The sequence below is a fragment of the Pan troglodytes genome, chromosome 18 (genome assembly GCF_028858775.2).
Source record: "Pan troglodytes isolate AG18354 chromosome 18, NHGRI_mPanTro3-v2.0_pri, whole genome shotgun sequence".
Lineage (NCBI taxonomy): Eukaryota > Metazoa > Chordata > Mammalia > Primates > Hominidae > Pan > Pan troglodytes.
Genome location: NC_072416.2, coordinates 33,945,779 through 33,965,251, shown reverse-complemented (window position 1 = coordinate 33,965,251; position 19,473 = coordinate 33,945,779). Strand labels below are relative to the sequence as shown.

The 19,473-nt window shown below is 38.2% G+C and overlaps 1 protein-coding gene, 1 non-coding gene and 2 pseudogenes across 3 annotated transcripts in view; all 4 read left to right on the top strand.

Annotated features, from left to right (window-relative positions):
* The window catches only part of LOC107973273 (putative L-type amino acid transporter 1-like protein MLAS), a 68,946-nt gene extending 61,892 nt beyond the window's left edge, over positions 1-7,054 (top strand). Inside the window, exons 9-11 of one of the 2 annotated variants that reach the window (XM_063797088.1) lie at positions 950-1,122; positions 3,569-3,793; positions 6,879-7,054. The gene's annotated coding sequence lies outside the window, so the exon portion shown is untranslated. Of the gene's footprint in view, positions 1-949; positions 1,123-3,568; positions 3,794-6,878 lie in introns of those variants that run through there. The other variant, XR_010152342.1, reaches the window with a different exon arrangement.
* Positions 7,055-7,143: 89 nt separating this feature from the next.
* LOC129137448 (putative uncharacterized protein encoded by LINC00269) lies at positions 7,144-9,284 on the top strand (annotated as a pseudogene).
* Positions 9,285-10,850: 1,566 nt separating this feature from the next.
* Positions 10,851-19,100, top strand: LOC129137447 (serine/threonine-protein kinase SMG1-like; annotated as a pseudogene).
* Positions 12,978-13,081, top strand: LOC112205965 (small nucleolar RNA U13). The gene has a single exon (XR_002940097.1). It is a non-coding gene; the product is annotated as a small nucleolar RNA U13 (small nucleolar RNA).
* Positions 19,101-19,473: the final 373 nt, after the last annotated feature.

Genomic DNA, 19,473 nt, shown 5'->3' with positions numbered 1-19,473 from the left:
CAGCTGAAGCCTCTGTTACTGGTACTTGGCTTTTCTGGCCCCACTGTCATGGCTTAACTCTGTGCCATCTCTTATCTGAATCTCTTTGTGTTTCTCCCCTATTCAGATCAACCAATCAAGGCTCCCATAAAGATTTTGGCCTCATCTTGTTTTTTTCATCTTTGCTGCTTGTAGTCAACAGGAATTCAGTACCTTTAGCTGTACTGATGTGTTTACTCTTTCCTAGAAAAGCAAGGAAATGTTTTGCTTCTGCGTTGTTTTTTCTTTGCCCCCACACCTAGAATGTCTTTTTTCACAGCCCACGTTTAAAGCTGATCTACCTCTCATAAGCCACACATTCTAGTTTGTAGAGATGTTTCCCCTTCTTATCCTTAAGATCTCATTCTCTTCTGTTATTTTGGTGCTTAATTTTAGGTAGATGTATACATTGGTTCTAGTATCCTAGTTTTTGCGAATCTTGTCCTTTTCATATATCGTACTTCTTCAGTTACACATCTGTAGACCAGGTCTTGTAATCTCCCTTTGCTCTTCATGTGCATGCTCTTGGTTTGGAGGACTTACTGTTGAGCTGAGTGGCTCAAAGAATAGCTAGAATGAGATTTTTAGCCAAAAACTAATTCAGGAGTGGCAAAAGCTTCCGTCTTCATTTATACCTACATATAACTAGAGCATATGTGCTAGAATTTATTTTTTCCCAACAGCTTTCTGAGTTGATTTAAGAGATTATTTCCTTAATTTGTTGTCTACTGGGTTTAATGTTGGCTTTTTGAAATAATTAGGTAAAACCCATTTTTATATTCAGAGTCATGAATATTCTCATGGGCCACAGTTCTCTTTCTAAAAGCCTAAAAATCTATTCTAAAATGAATTGATTGAAATATTTTAGACTTTTTTGTTTTTTTTTAAAACAATGTACTACTTATTAAGAATGCTGTGAATTCACATCTAGGACCTCAGCCATGTGGCCTCTGGGGAATCAGTGGATGAAGACGTCCCTCCTCCATCAGTGTCATTACCAAAGCTGGCTGCGCTTCTCCGGGTATTTAGTACTGTGCTGAGGAGCATTGGGGAACGCTTCAGCCCAATTCGGGTCCTCCAATTACTGAGGCATACGTAACAGTTGTAAGTGCTTTTGGGCATTTGAAGTGTCATTCAAAAATAAAATTGTTTTACATTGTAAATGATTCTCTTTACCAGGTGAACTGTTATTAATCCTTCATTTGTTTAGCATGTATGTATGTATGTATATATGTATATATTGTCTGACTGCTTTCTTAAATAACCAGAAAAGCAGAGAATCCTGTTATATCTCATCCTCCTTTCATCCAACTCCCCTACCCTCCCATGACAAAAGGCCACTCTGAATTTTTAAATCTTATCCTTTCATTTTTAAATAATATTTCTTATAATTTTACTTGTAAATTATTGGGTTTCCTTTTAGTTTTTCAACATATTATGAATAGCACACTATAGGAGAAGCCTCAGAAAGTAATCTTCTCTGAGCATAAGATGGAACTCATATGAAAACTTGTATATCTTTATATTCTTTGATAGCTTGATATCAAAGAACATAAATTAAAAATGAGGTAGCTAGATTGCCACACTTCAGCAGCCTCAGACATTAGCTGCACTGTATATAGCACATCCAATGAGGGTTCAGTGGAAAAGACACAAGAAATGAACCCCAGGCATTGTACTCTGCTTTGAATAAGGAGAAAGAAGCATGTGTGATACAGTCATAAAAAATTTAATCTAACTGATGAAAGTTTTACCGTTAGGATAAAACTTGCTTTTCGGAGCATATACTTTTGCTGAACATGTTGCTAAATAAAATAGGATATTGATTATATAGTAAGTTGTGTACTTGAGCAGAAATGTCAGAACTTAAAGATAAATGAAACCAGCATATTGGTATTTTAAACCAATATGGTTTCAAAATGGTTTAATATCTTCGCTTCATTTTTAGTGTCTAAAAGGTGGTGGTTTGAAGACTGTACAGAGTTGAAATAAAAAGCCGTTAATTCAGACATAAAATAAAAGGGACATAATTTATAGGATAGGTGTATATTGATTTATGAGGATCTTTTAGGCCTTTGAGAATGGTAGAATGGTGGGGTTTTTATTTTTTTTATTTATTTTTGGAGCTGGAGCCTCACTCTGTCACCCAGGCTGGAGTGTAGTAGTGCAATCGTAGCTCACTGTAGTCTTGAACTCTTGGGCCCAGGTGAACTTCCCATCTCACTCAGCCCTACAAGCGGGTGTCATGACCCATACCCAGCTTTTTTTTTCTTTTCTTTTTAAAGTGGGGTGGTGCCATCACGACTCAGTGCAGCCTCTATATCTTGAGCTCAAGTGATCCTCCCACCATAGCTCCTGCTAATTTTTTATTTTTGTAGAGATGGGGTCTCAGTGTTTCCCAGGCTGGTCTTGAACTTTTGGCCTCAAGCAGTCTTCCCACCTCAGCCTCCCAAAGTGTTGGGATTATAGACATGAGCCACTGTGCATGCATGGCCAAGAATGCTTCCCCCTCCGCCCTCTCCCGGCTACTCCTTTTTTTTTTTTTTTTTTTTTTTTTTTTTGAGACATGGTCTCTGTTGCCCAGGCTGGAGTGCAGTGGCATGATCTTGGCTCACTGCAGCCTTGACCTCCCAGGCTTAAGTGATCCTCCCACCTCAGCCTCAAGTAGTTGGTGGGACTACTGGTGTGAGCCACCACGCCCAACTAATTTAAAAACAAATTTGGTAGAGATGAGGTGTTGTTATGTTGACATGGCTGGTCTCAAACTCCTGGACTCAAGAGAACCTTCCAGCTAATCCTCTCAAAGTGCTAGGATGATAGATGTGAGTCACTACGCCCAACCTCCAAGGATACTTTTAATGAAAACTATGGGTAGACTAAATAAAATCCTGTATGTATTGGTTGTTAAATATTATAGAAATATTTTTTAACATTTGCTCTGTTTTCTCCCCTATTTTATTAGAAATTTGGTACATAATTATTGGCCATTATAGTTAAGTGGGGGGTTTTGTTTGTGTGTGTATTGGAAATAATAGGATTTTTGAAGATATTATGTGGTAAGCATGAGAGTGCTTATCTTTCAAAAGAGACCATCAGTAGATAGAAACTTTAATAAGCTTAAAGTGACTTGTATGTTCAGTTTTGAAAGATTGATTCCCAAAAGCCCAAGAGCTAGCTTGTAGTATGTGTGGGCAGGCTATTCCCATGCTGTCAATACCATTACTGTCGTGGTGTATTTCATGATAAAGATTCTGAGCTTCAGCCATTTAGTGACATTGGGAGAAACGAAGTTGGGTATATGGGAAATAGAGGATGGCAGATTCCATTTCCTGTCGTAGTAGCACTTTAGGATTTTTTAGTCAAGATCATGTTTACATATTATAGTAAATGGATCATTATTATTCAGCTACTGAGAACTAGAATATTAAGAGACTGCTGGCAAGGCAAGCAGTTAATTTTCAGTTGAAATTGCATTAAATAAAAAGTATTTTCTTGCTTGGTGGAAGCATGTGAATTTTTTTAAAAAGCTGCTTGTTTTCCCCATTTACAGGTTCTGTACAGAGTAATGAGATGTGTAACGGCTGCAAACCAGGTGTTTTTTTCTGAGGCTGTGTTGACAGCTGCTAATGAGTGTGTTGGTGTTTTGCTCGGCAGCTTGGATCCTAGCATGACTATACATTGTGACATGGTCATTACATATGGATTAGACCAACTGGAGAATTGCCAGACTTGTGGTACCGATTATATCATCTCAGTCTTGAATTTACTCACGCTGGTATGTGAATTATTCTTTTCCTTTTTAATGTGTTGGTTTATTCAGGCCCTTAAATTGATATGTAAGAAATTAAGGACTTTGTCTGGGTATGGTGGCTCATGCTTGTAATCCCAGCGCTTTGGGAGTCCAAAGCAGAGGGATTGCTTGCATCCAGGAATTCTGGCACAGCTTGGGCAATGTAGCGAGACCCCATCTGTACAAAAAGTCAAAAATTAGCTTGGTGTAGTGGTGTGCACCTGCAGTCCTAGCTACTCGGGAGGCTGAGGGAGGAGGATCAATTAAGCCCAGGAACTTGAGGTTGAAGTGAGCTCTGATTGTGCCACTGCACTCAGCCAAGGTGACAAAAAAGGCCCTGTCTCCAAAAAAGAAAAAAAATAAGGGCTTTGCTTTATTATATTATTTTTTAGAGTACATTCATCAGTCTTATAATCTATGCTTTCATTTTAGTGTCTATTTACTTTTATTTTTAATGCAATTTTTTTTTGAGACAGGGTCTCACTCTGTTGCACAGGATGAAGTGCAGTGGCATGATTTTGGCTCACTGTAGCCTTGACCTCTTGGGTTCAGGTGATCCTCCCACCTCAGCCCCCCAGGTAGCTAGGACTACAGGTGTGCACCACCACACCTGGCTAATTTTTTATATTATTTTGTAGAGATGGAGTTTTGCCATGTTTCCCAGGCTGGTCTTGAATTCTTGGGCTCAAGCAATCCACCTACCTTGGCCTCCCAAAGTACTGGGATTATAGGCATGAGCCACTCTGCCAGGCCTCTATTTTTAGTGGTTGATAGCTAGTCTCAGTGTAGCTTTACTCGTTTTTTCTGAGGAAACATTGCTCTACGCACCAGATTCTTTCTTTTTTGCTTTTCTTTTCTTTTTTTTTTTTTTTTTTGTCACAGGATCTTGCTGTATTCCCCTGGCTGGAGTGCAGCGGTACAATCAGAGCTCACTGCAGCCTCAAACTCCTGGGCTCAAGTGATTCTCCCACTCAGCCTCCCGACTATCTGGGACTACAGATGCATGCCACCATGCCTGGCTAACCTTTGTATTTTTTGGAGAGAAGGGGTCTCACTACATTGTCTAGGCTGGCCTTAAATTCTTGGTCTCAAGTAATCCTCCTGCCTTGCCCTCCCAAAGTGCTGGGATTACAGGTGTGAGCAATCATGCCTGGCCTCCTTTAATTTCGTTTTTTTTTTTTTTTTTGAGACGGAGTCTCGCTCTTTTGCCCAGGCTGGAGTGCAGTGGCACAATTGTATTTTTAGTAGAGACGGGGTTTCACCATGTTAGCCAGGATGGTCTCGATCTCCTGACCTCGTGATCTGTCTGCCTTGGCCTCCCAAAGTGCTGGGATTACAGGTGTGAGCCACCGCACCCGGCCGGCCTCCTTTAATTTCTTAACCATAAATATCCTCCCCCCACTTTTATTATGGACATTCTGAAGCACATAAAAATAGGGAGCATAGTATAATAAATTTGTACATATTTAACACTCAGCTTCTATAATTAGAAACAAATGGCCCATCTGGTTTCATCTAGGCCTCTTTGCTATCCTTTCATCTCCAACTGGATTATTTTAAAGCAAATTCTAGATCACATTCTGCTGAGCATTTCTGCCGGAATTACACCTCTCTTTGCTAATGTGAAAAAATGCCCATGATAACTGTAAAATACGTGTGTCCTATTTAGGTGTCTAAACACTTTAATGTCACAGTATTAAGGCCTTAAAATATAGCTTAGATATATTTTTCTAAATTAAAAGACTTTCTTTTTTAGATATACAGAAAATTGAGCAGAAAACAATGAGTTCCCGTATGCCTTCTTCATCCCAACAGTTTCCCCCTCATTAACATATTGTGTTAGTGTGGTACATTTATTACAAAGGAGTGAATATTGATATATTATTATTAACTAATTTTATAGTTTACTTTGTGTTATGTATTCTATGGACTTTAACATGTGTAATGACATGTATCCCCTATTACCAGTATCATACAGGATAGTTTCACTTCCCTAAAAATCTTTTATGTTCTACCCACTCCTTCCTCGTTCCCTCTCCCCACTCCTCCCTCCCTCCATCTTAAGCCCATGGCAACCCCTGATCTTTTTACTGTCTCCATCATTTTGCCTTTTCCAGAATGCCATGTAGTTGGAGTCATATAGTATGTAGCCTTTTCAATTAGCTTCTTTCACTTACCAGTGTGCATTTAAGGTTTCTCCATGTCTTTTTGTAATTTGAGAAGCTCATTTTTTAAAAATTTTATTCTTTTAGATTGTTGAACAGATAAATACGAAACTGCCATCATCATTTGTAGAAAAACTGTTTATACCATCATCTAAACTACTATTCTTGCGTTATCATAAAGAAAAAGGGGTAAGTAATACACTGATAATGAATTTTGACAACTTGAGTCACTGAAGAGTTGGACCTAATGTTGCTTACCAGGCTATATAAGTGAAATTGAGTGAAATGTGAAATGTTTGATTTAGAATATAGTGATTGTATTTGTTCTTTTAAATTTATATTTCTTGATAATCATACTGAATACGTTCATGAATGATGTGCCAGATACTCTTTTCAGACTATGCATCTCTTGCTGTTATTAAATTTATTAAATTTTCATAAGGGTAAAACAAGTTGACACATTTATAAAGTTATAAATTAAGAAGTACTGTATATTTTGTAAACAAAAATGACTGGCTTTTCAACCACCCCCTAGTCAAATCCACCACAGACTTTCCTGGTAGATTTAAGAAACCCAGTCTTAAACTGCTGTTTGCATATGTCTTTTGATGTTGATTATTTAAAAAAAAAAAAACGGCCATTTTTGAAATTTCATATTGACAGTTTTCATTTATAGTACTCTTTATTTGTGATAAAACTTAATAGATTTGAAATAGCATACTGATCTGTGTCAGTTTTCTGATTGGTTTTTTAAAAATTAAAATATTAAGTGCTACAGACAGTGAATTGATCAATCTTAAATTTATTTGTATCATCAGCACTAATACAGATAGTGATTTATTTTCCATATAATTTTAGAAGATTTATTTTCCATTTATCACTTCCTTGAATTTTTTGTTTTTCAGGTTGTTGCTGTAGCCCATGCTGTTTATCAAGCGATGCTCAGCTTGAAGAATATTCCTGTTTTGGAGACTGCCTATAAGTTAATATTGGGAGAAATGACTTGTGCCCTAAACAACCTCCTGCACAGTCTGCAACTTCCTGAGGCCTGTTCTGAAATAAAACATGAGGCTTTTAAGAATCATGTGTTCAATGTAGACAATGCAAAATTTGTAGTTAAATTTGACCTCAGTGCCCTGACTACAATTGGAAATGCCAAAAACTCGAGTCTTTAATTGTAATGACTTTGTTTTATCCACAGTTAAGCCTTTTCTCATTACATATTTATGTATTTCACTGTCATGTCAACATGTCTGCAGAATCACTGTATGTAACAAACAGCCATATTTAAGACATGCCTGGATAAATAAAATTGGTAGGAATGTTTTCTTGCCATTATATTTAACTTTTCTTCTTTTTCCTTGACAAATCTTGATAAGTTTTTTTATATTGGTTTTATTTTCTAGAAAATGTCTTATGAATTTCTCCTATTTGCTCTAGCATGCTTATAGAAAATGTCAGTGTTTCTTACAGCTCAAATTTGTATAGTTGTTTTAAAATGCGGTCTCTTTCTTCTTCCCCTGGTACTTTTTTCTTTCTGTCTACTGAAGTTAGTTCTTATACATGGTCTTATATTTTGGCTGTCTTTTTTTCCCTAGGAACATTCATACAGGTTGAATATTCCTTATCTGAAATACTTGGGACTGGAAGTGTTTTAGATTTTGGATTTTGGAATACTTTTTTTTTTTGGAGATAGTGTTTTACTCTTGTTGCCCAGGCTGGAGTGCAATGGCGCAATCTTGGCTTGCTGCAACCTCCGCCTCCTGGGTACAAGCGATTCTCCTGTTTCAGCCTCCCAAGTAGCTCGGATTACAGGCATGCGCCACCACGCCTGGCTAATTTTTTTGTATTTAGTAGAGATGGGTTTTCACCATGTTAGCCAGGCTGGTTGTGAACTCCTGACCTCAGGTGATCCACCTGCCTTGGCCTCCCAAAATGCCAGGATTACAGGTGGGCACCACCATGGCCAGCCGGATTTTGGAATATTTTCATAACCCTTACTGGTGAGCATCCCTAATCTGAAAATCCTAAATCTAAAATGCTCCAAAATTTGAAACTTTTTGAGCACCAGTATGATCCCCCAAGTGGAAAATCCCACACCCGACCTCATGCGATGAGTCCAAACTGTTGTATGCACAAAATTATTTAAAATATTGCATAAAATGACCTTCAGGCTATGAATAGAAGGTGTCTATGAAACATAAGTGAATTTCGTGTTTAGACTTGGGTCGCATCCCCCACATATCTCATTTTATATATGTGCAAGTATTCTCAAATCCAAACATATACAGAGTCTGAAACACTTCTGGTCCCAAGCATTTTGAATAAGGGATACTCAACCTGTAGTCTTTCTTTTAGGAGGGGGGGAAAAAAAGCTTTTTTTTTTTTTTTTGGAGACAGAGTCATGCTGTTGTCACCTGGGCTGGAGTGCAGTGGTGCAATCTCGGCTCACTGCCACCTCTGCCTCCCGGGTTCCAGCAATTCTCCTGCCTCAGCCTCCCGAGTAGCTGAGATTACAGACACCTGCCACTACGACGGGCTAATTTTTGTATTTTTAGTAGAGACTTGGTTTCACCATGTTGGCCAGGCTGGTCTCAAACTCCTGACCTCAGGTGATCCACCCGCCTCAGCCTCCCAAAGTGCTGGAATTACAGGCACGAGCCACCGCGCCCAGCCCGTGTGTTTTTTTTTAAGTAATTCGACGTGGCCCTGCTCTTGATTTGTATTTATTGTTTATGGTTTGTGTATTTCTTCTTCCTATTGGACCACACAGAGTTGAAAAACATTATTTTTAATAGAAAATAATAGGTGTAGGCTGGGCACGGTTGCTGACATCTGTAAACCCAGCACTCTGGGAGGCCAAGTCGGGCTGATCACTTGTGGTCAGGAGTTTGAGACCAGCCTGGCCAACATGGTGAAAGCTCGCCTCTACTAAAAATAGAAAAATTAGCCATGGGTGGTGGTGCACACCTGTAATCCTAGCTACTTTGGAGGCTGAGGTAGGAGAATTGCTTGAACCCAGGAAGTGGAGGTTGCAGTGAGCTGAGATCACACCACCGCACTCCAGCCTGGGCTACAGAACCAGACTCTGTCTCAAAAGAAAAAAAAAAAGAAAGAAACAAAGAAAGAAAGTAATGGTTGTAATTAGGGAATAAAGTTTTTAGGAAGAAAAAGGTAAAATTTGATGTTTGCGCTTCAATGTGCTCCGTGTTGTTTGATTGGATTGCCTTGTATAATTCCATAGCTGCTTCGCTTATTACCAGTTACAGCTTATGTTTGAAGTCACAATAAACTCTTCTTCAAACATGAAAGCTTGATTTTTGAGGAAAATTATTCACATTATTTGCAGATTCAAAGATGTTTATGTCCTGTACTCTAGAAATAAGGAGAAAGTGGGTGGGGATGGGGCAGTCAGGTGGAATGGAGTGTCTTGGCAGTGTAAAGGAAAAAGATGGATGGAAAAGGTGCATAGTGGCAGGGTGTGCCTTTGTTTCCTTATTGAACAGGGCACCTTGCCATTTGCAGTATATGGAAAATTGAAGAAATACAGTCTACTTCCGCAAAAGGCACATACAAAGGGCTCTGTTTAGACCAGAGATCAGCAAACTAAGGTCCGTGGGACAAATACAGCCCAGCACCTGTTTTTTGTTTGTTATTTTAAGTGTATAATTCACTGATTTTTAGTATATTCACAGAAGTGTACAACCATCGCAACACTAGTGCCTGTTTTTGTAAAGAAAGTTCTCGTTGGGCTGGGCGCAGTGGTTCACGCCTGTAATCCCTCGGGAGACCGAGACGGGCAGATCACCCGAGCTCAGGAGTTCAAGACCAGCCTGGCCAACATGTTGAAACCCTATCTCTACTAAAAAAATACAAAAGTTAGCAGGGCGTGGTGCTGGGCACCTGTAGTCCCCGCTACTTGGGAGACTGAGGCAGGGAGAATTGCTTGAACCCCGGAGGTAGAGGTTGCAGTGAGCTGAGATCGCCCCATTGCACTCCAGCCTGGGCAACAGAGCGAGAGACTCCGACTGAAGAAAGTTTTCTTGGAACACAGGTACTGTCATTCCTGTGTTTTGTATGTGGCTGGTGTTTTGTTTTGAGAGAGAGAGTCTTAACTTTGTCATCTAGGCTGGAGTGCATTGGTATGATCTCGGGTCACTGCAACCTCTGCCTCCCAGGTTCAAGCGATTCTCCTGCCTCAGCCTCCCGAGTAGCTGGGATTACAAGTGTGCGCCACCATGCCCAGCTAATTTTTGTAATTTTAGTAGAGATGGGGTCCCGCTGTGTTGCCCAGGCTGGTTTCAAACTCCTGGGCTCAAGTGATCTGCCCACCTTAGCCTCCCAAAGTGCTAGGATTACAGGTGTGAGCCACAACACCTGACCTGTGGCTGTTTTCTTACTGTAGCGATAGACGAGGAGTTGCTGCATTGCATAGAGATGCTATATTGCACGCAAAGGCTTTACTGACTTCACAAAAAAGTATTTGTCCAAGGTGTAGTGTACTAGATCCCTTCCAATCTGTAATTTTAATTTAAAAATGTCCAAAAAAAAAAAAAAGTCGAAATACCCCTGTTTTGAAGGATAAACTCTGTATGCTTGTGCTTATTTTGGAGAAGCCATAAACTTACTTTGTTTTGTACATGATCAGATGTGGGCGCTATCTCCAACTGTCTTTGCACTTCTGAGTAAGAATCTGATGATTGTGCACAGTGACCTGGCTGTTCACTTCCCTGCCATTTAGTATGCTGTGCTCTGCACATTGTATTCTCATTGTACCAGGTACTGTATTCACAAATTTTTCTTAGGAAAAGAACCCCACAAAACATTTTATTTTTTTAATGGATAGATTTTAAAGATGTATGTTGATTTAACTTTGGACTTGCTTGCTTTCTTTGATTAAAGATGAAAAGATAATCTATGCTTTGTCTTTCAGGCATGATCACTTTAGTAGCCTCAGTTCTTCCTCTCCTTCTTTGTTTGATGGAGCTGTGATTAGCACTGTAACTACGGCCACAAAGAAACATTTCTCAATTATATTAAATCTTCTGCGAATATTACTTAAGAAAGATAACCTTAACCAGGACACGAGGTAACAGATTTTATATAGTATTAACTATTCCTAACTTTGTTAAGTTGTCTTTATAATTTGAGAATAAGAAATGTGGATTACAAAAAATTTTTAAAAATGTGAATTATAGAGGTGACGTAGAGCAGCTTCTTTACTGTCAAACACCTTATAATTTGGTTTTATTATTTAATCTAGGCTTTCTTATTCTTTCTGAAAAGAAATACATGAAAAACCTCAATCCCCCACCCCCAGTGTTTCATAGAAGAATATATATAGATTTTTAATATTCTATGCTTTTTTTGTTTTTGAGACGGAGTTTTGCTCACTGCAACCTCTGCCTCCCAGGTTCAAGCAATTCTCCTGCCTCAGCCTCCCAAGTAGCCATGATTACAGGTGCCCGCCACCACACCCAGCTAATTTTTGTATTTTTAGTAGAGATGGTGTTTCACCATGTTGTTGGCCAGGCTGGTCTTGAACTCCTGACCTCAGGTAAGCCACCACGCCCCGCCTCTTTGCTATTATCATGCTGCTTTGGGAGGTTTTCTTAAAAGGCACACAACAATTTTGACAGTAATTTCTATAGTTTCATTTTTTATTTTTATTTTTTATTGTTTGAGATGTTTGAAAAACCAAGAGAAAACCAATGTAAGAAGACTAGGCTTTTAACTTTTTTTGTTTTTGTTGTTGTTTTTTTTAATGTACAGTCAACTGTGTATTTTGTGTTTCAGGAAACTGTTAATGATTGGGCTTTGGAAGTAGCTGTTTTAATGAAGAAGTCCGAAACATATGCACCTTTATTCTGTCTTCTGTCTTTCCATAAATTTTGCAAAGGCCTTTTAGCCAACAGTAAGTCTCTGTTTTTTTTTTCTATTTTGCTTATCAATCCTTAAAAGGGTCTTTGGTAATGGGAGATGGTCATCAATCGAGCTCTTTTCCTGACCTGAAGTTGTGTAATCCTCATTTTAATGACAGATACACAGTCTTGATTTTTTTTCATTCTTAGTATTAGAAAAATGTTTTGAAGTGATTGTCACATTTTTAAACTTACGTGAATGTTTATAGTTTGCATATACTTTTACATTTTCTCTCAGAAAAAGTTTTGTGTGATGACCCATCAGTTACATTACGTGGGTTTTGTTGAATGTGTCATTTTTCCAAACGTGACAGTCAATGAGGATTCTGGACAAGAACAGTGCCTAGTCTAGAGTAGGCACTCACTCTTTGTTGAATGAATGAATGGATTCAGATAATTATGACAAACTGGGATATAATTTCTTTTGGCCAGCTGAAAGTAACTGTCTTTTAATGTTTAATAGCTCTCATTGAAGATGTGAATATCTGTCTGCAGGCATGCAGCAGTCTACATGCTCTGTCCTCTTCCTTGCCAGATGATCTTTTACAGAGGTATGAAATTAAGATCATGTCTTTTGACATTAACCCTAATAACCTTGAAATGTTAACACACCTGCTTTGTCTATTTCGTTCTTTCATAGATGTGTTGATGTTTGCCGTGTTCAACTAGTGCACTGTGGAACTCATATTCGACAAGCATTTGGAAAACTGTTGAAATCAATTCCTTTAGATGTTGTCCTAAGGTGTAACAGTTGTTTTGGAGCAAAGACATTCTGTGATATTTACAGCCTCTACTGGTTGTCTACTTTAGGAGAAGACAGATTACCTAATAGAGCATTAATGACACATCTTTTATGGCCCTGCTTGTCAGCGATTGAAGTGATGTCAAATAATCAAATTTTGCAGGTCTGCAAGAAAATTAAAAATTTTTAATGAGCTTTATAGGCTCACAATAATTAGTATAGAATAACTCATGTAGTGCCAAAATATGTTTCTTAGTAGCTCAGATATTTGAAAAACTAAACAGTAATCTTTTATTGTTTTTGATCAAGTTGATTTGGGAGCTTTTAAGAGCCTAAACTTGATCCTTTTGTAATACATAAGCATAATGATTGGGTTTTTATGTTCACATGTTTGATATGCCTCCCTCAAATCCTCTTATGATGTCGGCACATGACCCATCTGAAGTGAATAAAAAAAGGATCTAAAGTTGTAATCACATCTCCATATCCATTTGAAAGTCTCAATTTTACTATATTTTTACCTCCAGTGAGTTAATAAGTAAATAATCCACTTACAGTATGTGCTAACCTTTTAAGCTAAAATATTTTGCGTAACAACAACTTTATTTTCTGTCTACAGCAATAACAATCACACAGAAATTCAAGAAATTTCTTTAGCATTAAGAAGTCACATGAGTAAAGCACCAAGTAATACATTCCACCCCCCAAGATTTCTCTGATGTTATTAGTTTTATTTTGTATGGGAACTCTCATAGAACAGGGTAAGGCATTTCTTTGACTATTTTATCTGGGAAAGATAATTTTAAGATTCCCTTGACTTCACATGCAGTTTTGACGAGAAAATATGTTTGGGGGTGGCAGAGTATCAAGTAACATTCTTCTCATATGGGTTATTTCAGTTTTCATCAATAGGAAAATTGCTTTGAAGATAGCATCTGTAGAAACAAAAATGGGCTTTGAAATTGAGTAATGAAATGTGGTTAACAGTTAACTGATGTGATGTCATTAACACTTTGGGGAGTGGGGTGGGGGTGGAGATATTCTAGAGATGCTTAGTTGCATTGAATGAGTTTCATTCCTGACTGGCATGAGCCGTTTACCCTAATCATCCTTCCACACTGTACCTCATCCTGTTAACTATAAAAGACCTCAAAATGAGGGGGGGGGGACATAATGCTTCTCAATTTCATAGGCTTTGCCTTTTTTTGGAGTAGGGAAAATTACAGTTCCTTATTCCCATTCCCCTTGCATTTTTTTCATTATTAAAATGAAGTTGTCATTGTCTTTTAAATATGAAACTACTTTTCCCAGGAAGGACAATTGGTTGGAAAGACTGTTCTATAGCTGCCAGAGACTGGATAAGCATGACCAGTCAACAATTCCACGCAATCTCCTGAAGACAGATGCTATCCTTTGGCAGTGGGCCATATGGGAAGCTGCACAATTCACTGTTCTTTCTAAGCTGAGAACCCCACTGGGCAGAGCTCAAGACACCTTCCAGACAATTGAAGGTAACTCGCTCAAGCTTTGTGATGTGAATACTTTCAAAGCCTTATTAAGAAATAATGGATTTTAAAATCTTTGTTAAAGATTTGAGAGTATATGATTTTTTTGAAAAGAAGTCAATAATTTTCAGGTATGTTTGTTAGAATAAGCTTTCATTGAATAATTGCATTGGAAATATGTTTGTTTTTTCCCCCAAAACTTATGGGAGTTGTGTGGAAAAAATATATATATTTTTTCCCCTAAAATGAAAGATCTTTCATGTTGGGATTTTTTATTTTTAAATGATCGGTAGACAGAGGATACTTGATAAATGTGAATTTGTCATAAAAAACTCACACTTATTCTAGGAACTTTAAGATTTTTAAAAATTCAGAATGTTGTCTTTGCTTTCAGGTATCATTCGAAGTCTCACAGCTCACACATTAAACCCTGATCAGGATGTTAGTCAGTGGACAACTGCAGACAATGATGAAGGCCATGGTAACAACCAACTTAGACTTGTTCTTCTTCTGCAGTATCTGGAATATCTGGAGAAATTAATGTATAATGCATACGAGGGATGTGCTAATGCATTAACTTCACCTCCCAAGGTTGGTTTCCATGAGATAGTGTTGTTTTATAGCAGTTTAATGGTCACAGCTGGCAGTATGTGCAGAGCTGAAATCACAATAGACTTGTGTATTTGGTTTATATATAGGTGAGACATCCTTACCTACAAATTGAACCAGTCCTGAGCTTTTCTTTCTCTTCTCGTAAAGGTCATTAGAACTTTTTTCTATACCAATCGCCAAACTTGTCAGGACTGGCTAACGCGGATTCGACTCTCCATCATGAGGGTAGGATTGTTGGCAGGCCAGCCTGCAGTGACAGTGAGACATGGCTTTGACTTGCTTAGAGAGATGAAAACAACCAGCCTATCTCAGGTAAAGTGGTGTGTTTGAAATTCATTTTAAGTCTGTTAATAAGAAAAACATGGTTTAATTCCTTTGGTATGATTTAATCTATGGATAAAATAAGTTAAAGCTTGGATTCATTTTCAAAGGTTTTGATCCTGTATTTTGTAAAAGCAACAACTGCCAGAGTTACCTATTTTATTCGTGTTAAAACAGTGTTAGAAGTTAAAATAATGTTCTTGTTTTTGTTCATGTTAAAACAATATTCATGTTAGAACACGTTAAAACTATATTTCTTACGTGCAAAGTTTAGAACTTTAAAGGTAATTCTGAAAATTTGTTTACGGGGGAAATTTTTTATTTATTTATTTATTTTTTTGAGACACAGTTTCACTCTGTCGCCCAGGCTGGAGTGCAGTTGTGCGATCTCGGCTCACTGTAAGCTCCACCTCTCTGGTTCAAGCCTCTTCTTGCCTCAGTCCCTGGGATTACAGGCACCCACCACCATCCCCGGCTAAGTTTTGTATTTTTAGTAGAGACAGGGTTTCACCATGTTGGCCAGGCTGGTCTCAAACTCCTGACCACAAGTGATCCGCCCACCTCGGCCTTCCAAAGTGCTGGGATTACAGGCATGAGCCACTGCACCTGGCCAGGAGAAATTGTTTTTATAACGTATGACAAATGCTTGAGTAATTCCTGGCTTGAAAGTGGGCTCACAATAAATAACTGGAATCCAAAAATAACAAAATGTTTAGCAATTCAGGTAATGTCAAGCAGTATTCAAACACATGAAGTTAATCATTCTTTAATTCCTGTTTATTTATATTTAATTTTTGCTTTCTTTTTACTCCATGTGTTATTCCTACAGAGGTCACAGGCTAAATGTTTGGGTAACTTTGGGGTGGGGGTACAAACATCCATGTGCTGCTAAGGTTCTGTTAGTCACCCTTTGTGGCTATTTTATATGTAACATTTTAAAGAATTCTGAGCTAAATAATGTGAAAATTGTGACAATAATTGTTAAATACATTTGGCTTTAAGCAGGCACAGACTGTGATCAGTTGTAAATTTTATAGGGATTTATGTTTTAATGGTATTGGGTGACTAACTTTTCTGAATGCGTTTTCAGGGGAATGAATTGGAAGTAACCATTATGATGGTGGTAGAAGCACTATGTGAACTTCATTTTCCTGAAGCTATACAGGGAATTGCTGTCTGGTCATCATCTATTGTTGGAAAAAATCTTCTGTGGATTAACTCAGTGGCTCAACAGGCTGAAGGGAGGTAGGTTGGAGGGAAGGAAATGGGTGATAGAATTACTTTATGTTTAAATTCTTTGTATTACTCACTGACATTGTAGCCAAATCTTAAAACAGCTTTGTTTGCTTTCAGCATTGAAGCTTGCTATAAATCACTTCACCAGGAGGCATCTTCAGTTTGTTCTTTAGTTAGCAGCAATACTTGAGTGCCTTTGTTATTTAAGAATTAGTGGCAAATCACACTGTAAAACAAGACCTGTCAGTTGTTTTATAAATGCTTTTGAACTTGATCCCTAGTTGAGCTCCTTCCCCCTCAGAGTCTGATACAAATTACCCTTTATTGTCAGAGTATTTGCTCATTAGTCCTGTGAACTCTACATTCAGACTCATTGCTTCCTCCAGGTAGAGGAGCTTGTACCATAATATTCTGTGTCCATTTTTGTTAGTTTAATGAAATCTTGCGAATTTAGGAAAATAAAAGAGCTGCTCATTCTTCCATATCTTTGTAGTAACTTCTGTTGTGTATCCTTTTGTAGTCCCATATTTCCATATCCATATGCTTTGTAATTCTTTTTTCTTTCATGTCGTTTTCTCCATTCTTCACCAAAACAGCAGCATACATAGGCACATGGTTTTATGATCTGTTTTTCCCACTCAATATTTAAAAAAAAAATTTGCCATGTTAGGTAGGCTGGGTTCGGTGGCTTACATCTGTATTCCCAGCACTTTGGGAGGCCGAGGCAGGTGGATCACCTGAGGTCAGGAGTTTGAGACTAGCCTAACATGGTGAAACCCCGTCTCTACTAAAAATACAAAAAATATTAGTGGGGTGTGGTGGCACATGCCTGTAATCCCAGCTACTTGGGAGGCTGAGGCAGGAGAATCGGTTGAACCTGGGAGGCGGAGGTTGCTGTGAGCCCAGGTTGTGCCACTGCCCTCCAGCCTGGGCAACAAAAGCAAAACTCTGTCTCAAAAAAAAAAAAAAAAAACAAAAATTGCCATGTTAAATATTCTACAGTGTTATTTTTAATAAAGATTTGTATTTATGAGTGTACCATAATTTAATATTTCTTACTGTTGGGCATTAAGGTTGTTTCTGATTTTTTTTTTACTAAATGTACCATAGCACTTAATATCTTTGCTTATATTTCTGACTACTTTCTTGGAATCCATTCTCATAAACTGATTTACTAGAAGAAAGGCTGCCAAACCATAAGTCTTATGATATATTCTATTGCTAAGTTACTCTACAGAAAAGATGGCTGCAATGTATACCCTTAATAATAGAGTACCCCCTTCCCTTCACCTTTGTGGATACTGAGAGTCACTGAGAAACAAGAATGCTGCCACCACCATCAGCGAAAATAGTTATTGTACTTTACATTTCTATATGTATTAATGACTAATAGTAGAAGTTGCCCCATATAGTGACCATTTGTGACTTTTTAAAACATGGATCATGTCTTCATGGCCTCTCAATTTTTCCTGTGTTAATCTGTGAAATTTTATTAAATACTAAGATTGTTGATGCTATCCAATTTCTTGATTTATAATTTGTTTTTAATGTTTAGTGTTGTATTTCAGCATTATGCATCTAGATCTGTTACTTGTGCATCTTTTCTTGCATTTTATCCTTCTACAAAGCCTTTCCACACACTGACATAAGTTACTTATCAATATTTTCCACTAGTTCTTTTATACTTACATTTTTTAAAAAACATTTAACCACTTTTAAATTTAGTTTCATAGTTGTGAGGAAGACATCAAACCTCCCCCCACCATAGTCAACTCACTGTTTTAGCTCAGTTTATTCTTGCACCATTTTTTGTGGGAGGGGGGAAATGAGATATGTGTGTTTAAAATAACAGCCTCCTTTGGGGCTGGGCGCGGTGGCTCACACCTGAAATCCCAGTACTTGGGGAGACTGAGGTGAGCGGACCGCTTGAGTCCAGGAGTTTGAGACCACCCTGGCCAACAGAGCAAAACCTTGTTTTAGCCAAGTGTGGTGGTGGGCGCCTGTAGTACCAGCTACTTGGGAGGCTGAGGTTGGAGGATTGCATGAGCCTGGGAGGGCAAGGCTGCAGCGAGCCATGATCATGCCACTGCCCTCCAGCCTGGGTGACAGTAAGACTGTCTCAAAAAATAAGTAAGTAAGTAAGTAAAGGCCAGGCGCGGTGGCCTCAGGAGGCTGAGGCAGGAGAATTGCTTGTACCCAGGAGGCAGAGGTTGCATTGAGCTGAGACAGTGCCATTGCACTCCAGCCTGGGCAAGAAGAGCAAAACTTCATCTCAAAAAAAAAAAAAAAAGTAAGTAAGTAGATAAATAAAGAAATAAGACTGCTTCAATTTGCTTTTCAGGTTTGAAAGGCCTCTGTGGAGTACCAGGAACACCTGTGTGCCATGACAGGTGTTGATTGCTGCATCTCCAGCTTTGACAAATCGGTGCTCACCTTAGCCAATGCTGGGTGTAACAGTGCCAGCCCGAAACATTGTCTGAATGGTGAGCGTTCAGTATTTTTAAATAAAGCAAAAGTTATAGTAATATATTTCGTACTGATGATCTTATCATGTTTTTAGGTTTCTGTGTTCTTTGAAATATTTCTAATTGATCTGAATCTCTCTCTTCTTATTTTATAAAATACTTTCAGGTGAATCCAGAAAAACTGTGCTGTCCAAACCGACTGACTCTTCCCCTGAGGTTATAAATTATTTAGGAAATAAAGCATGTGAGTGCTACATCTCAATTGCCGATTGGGCTGCTGTGCAAGAATGGCAGAACGCTATCCATGACTTGAAAAAGAGTACCAGTAGCACTTCCCTCAACCTGAAAGCTGACTTCAACTATATAAAGTAAGGCTTTCTGTTTCCAGTTATAAAACAAATTTCCAATAACTACGATGTTTTTCCTATGGCAAAAAAATATTAAAATTGGTCATATGTAGTAATACAAAATGGTTATATTTCTAACTTACTGCCATTATGAAAATGACAACAGGAAACTGACATCAGAGATGAGGGAAGGTATTTGTATAATGGGAAAACTGCTGAGATAGTCATTTGGTATTAATTTTCAGAACCTGTTGTTCTAAAACCTTAATACAGTTTGAAGATTATGCCAGAGTGAATATAAAGAAAAATTTGTACTGCTTTAGAAAGAATCACATTTGATGGCTTTGTTTC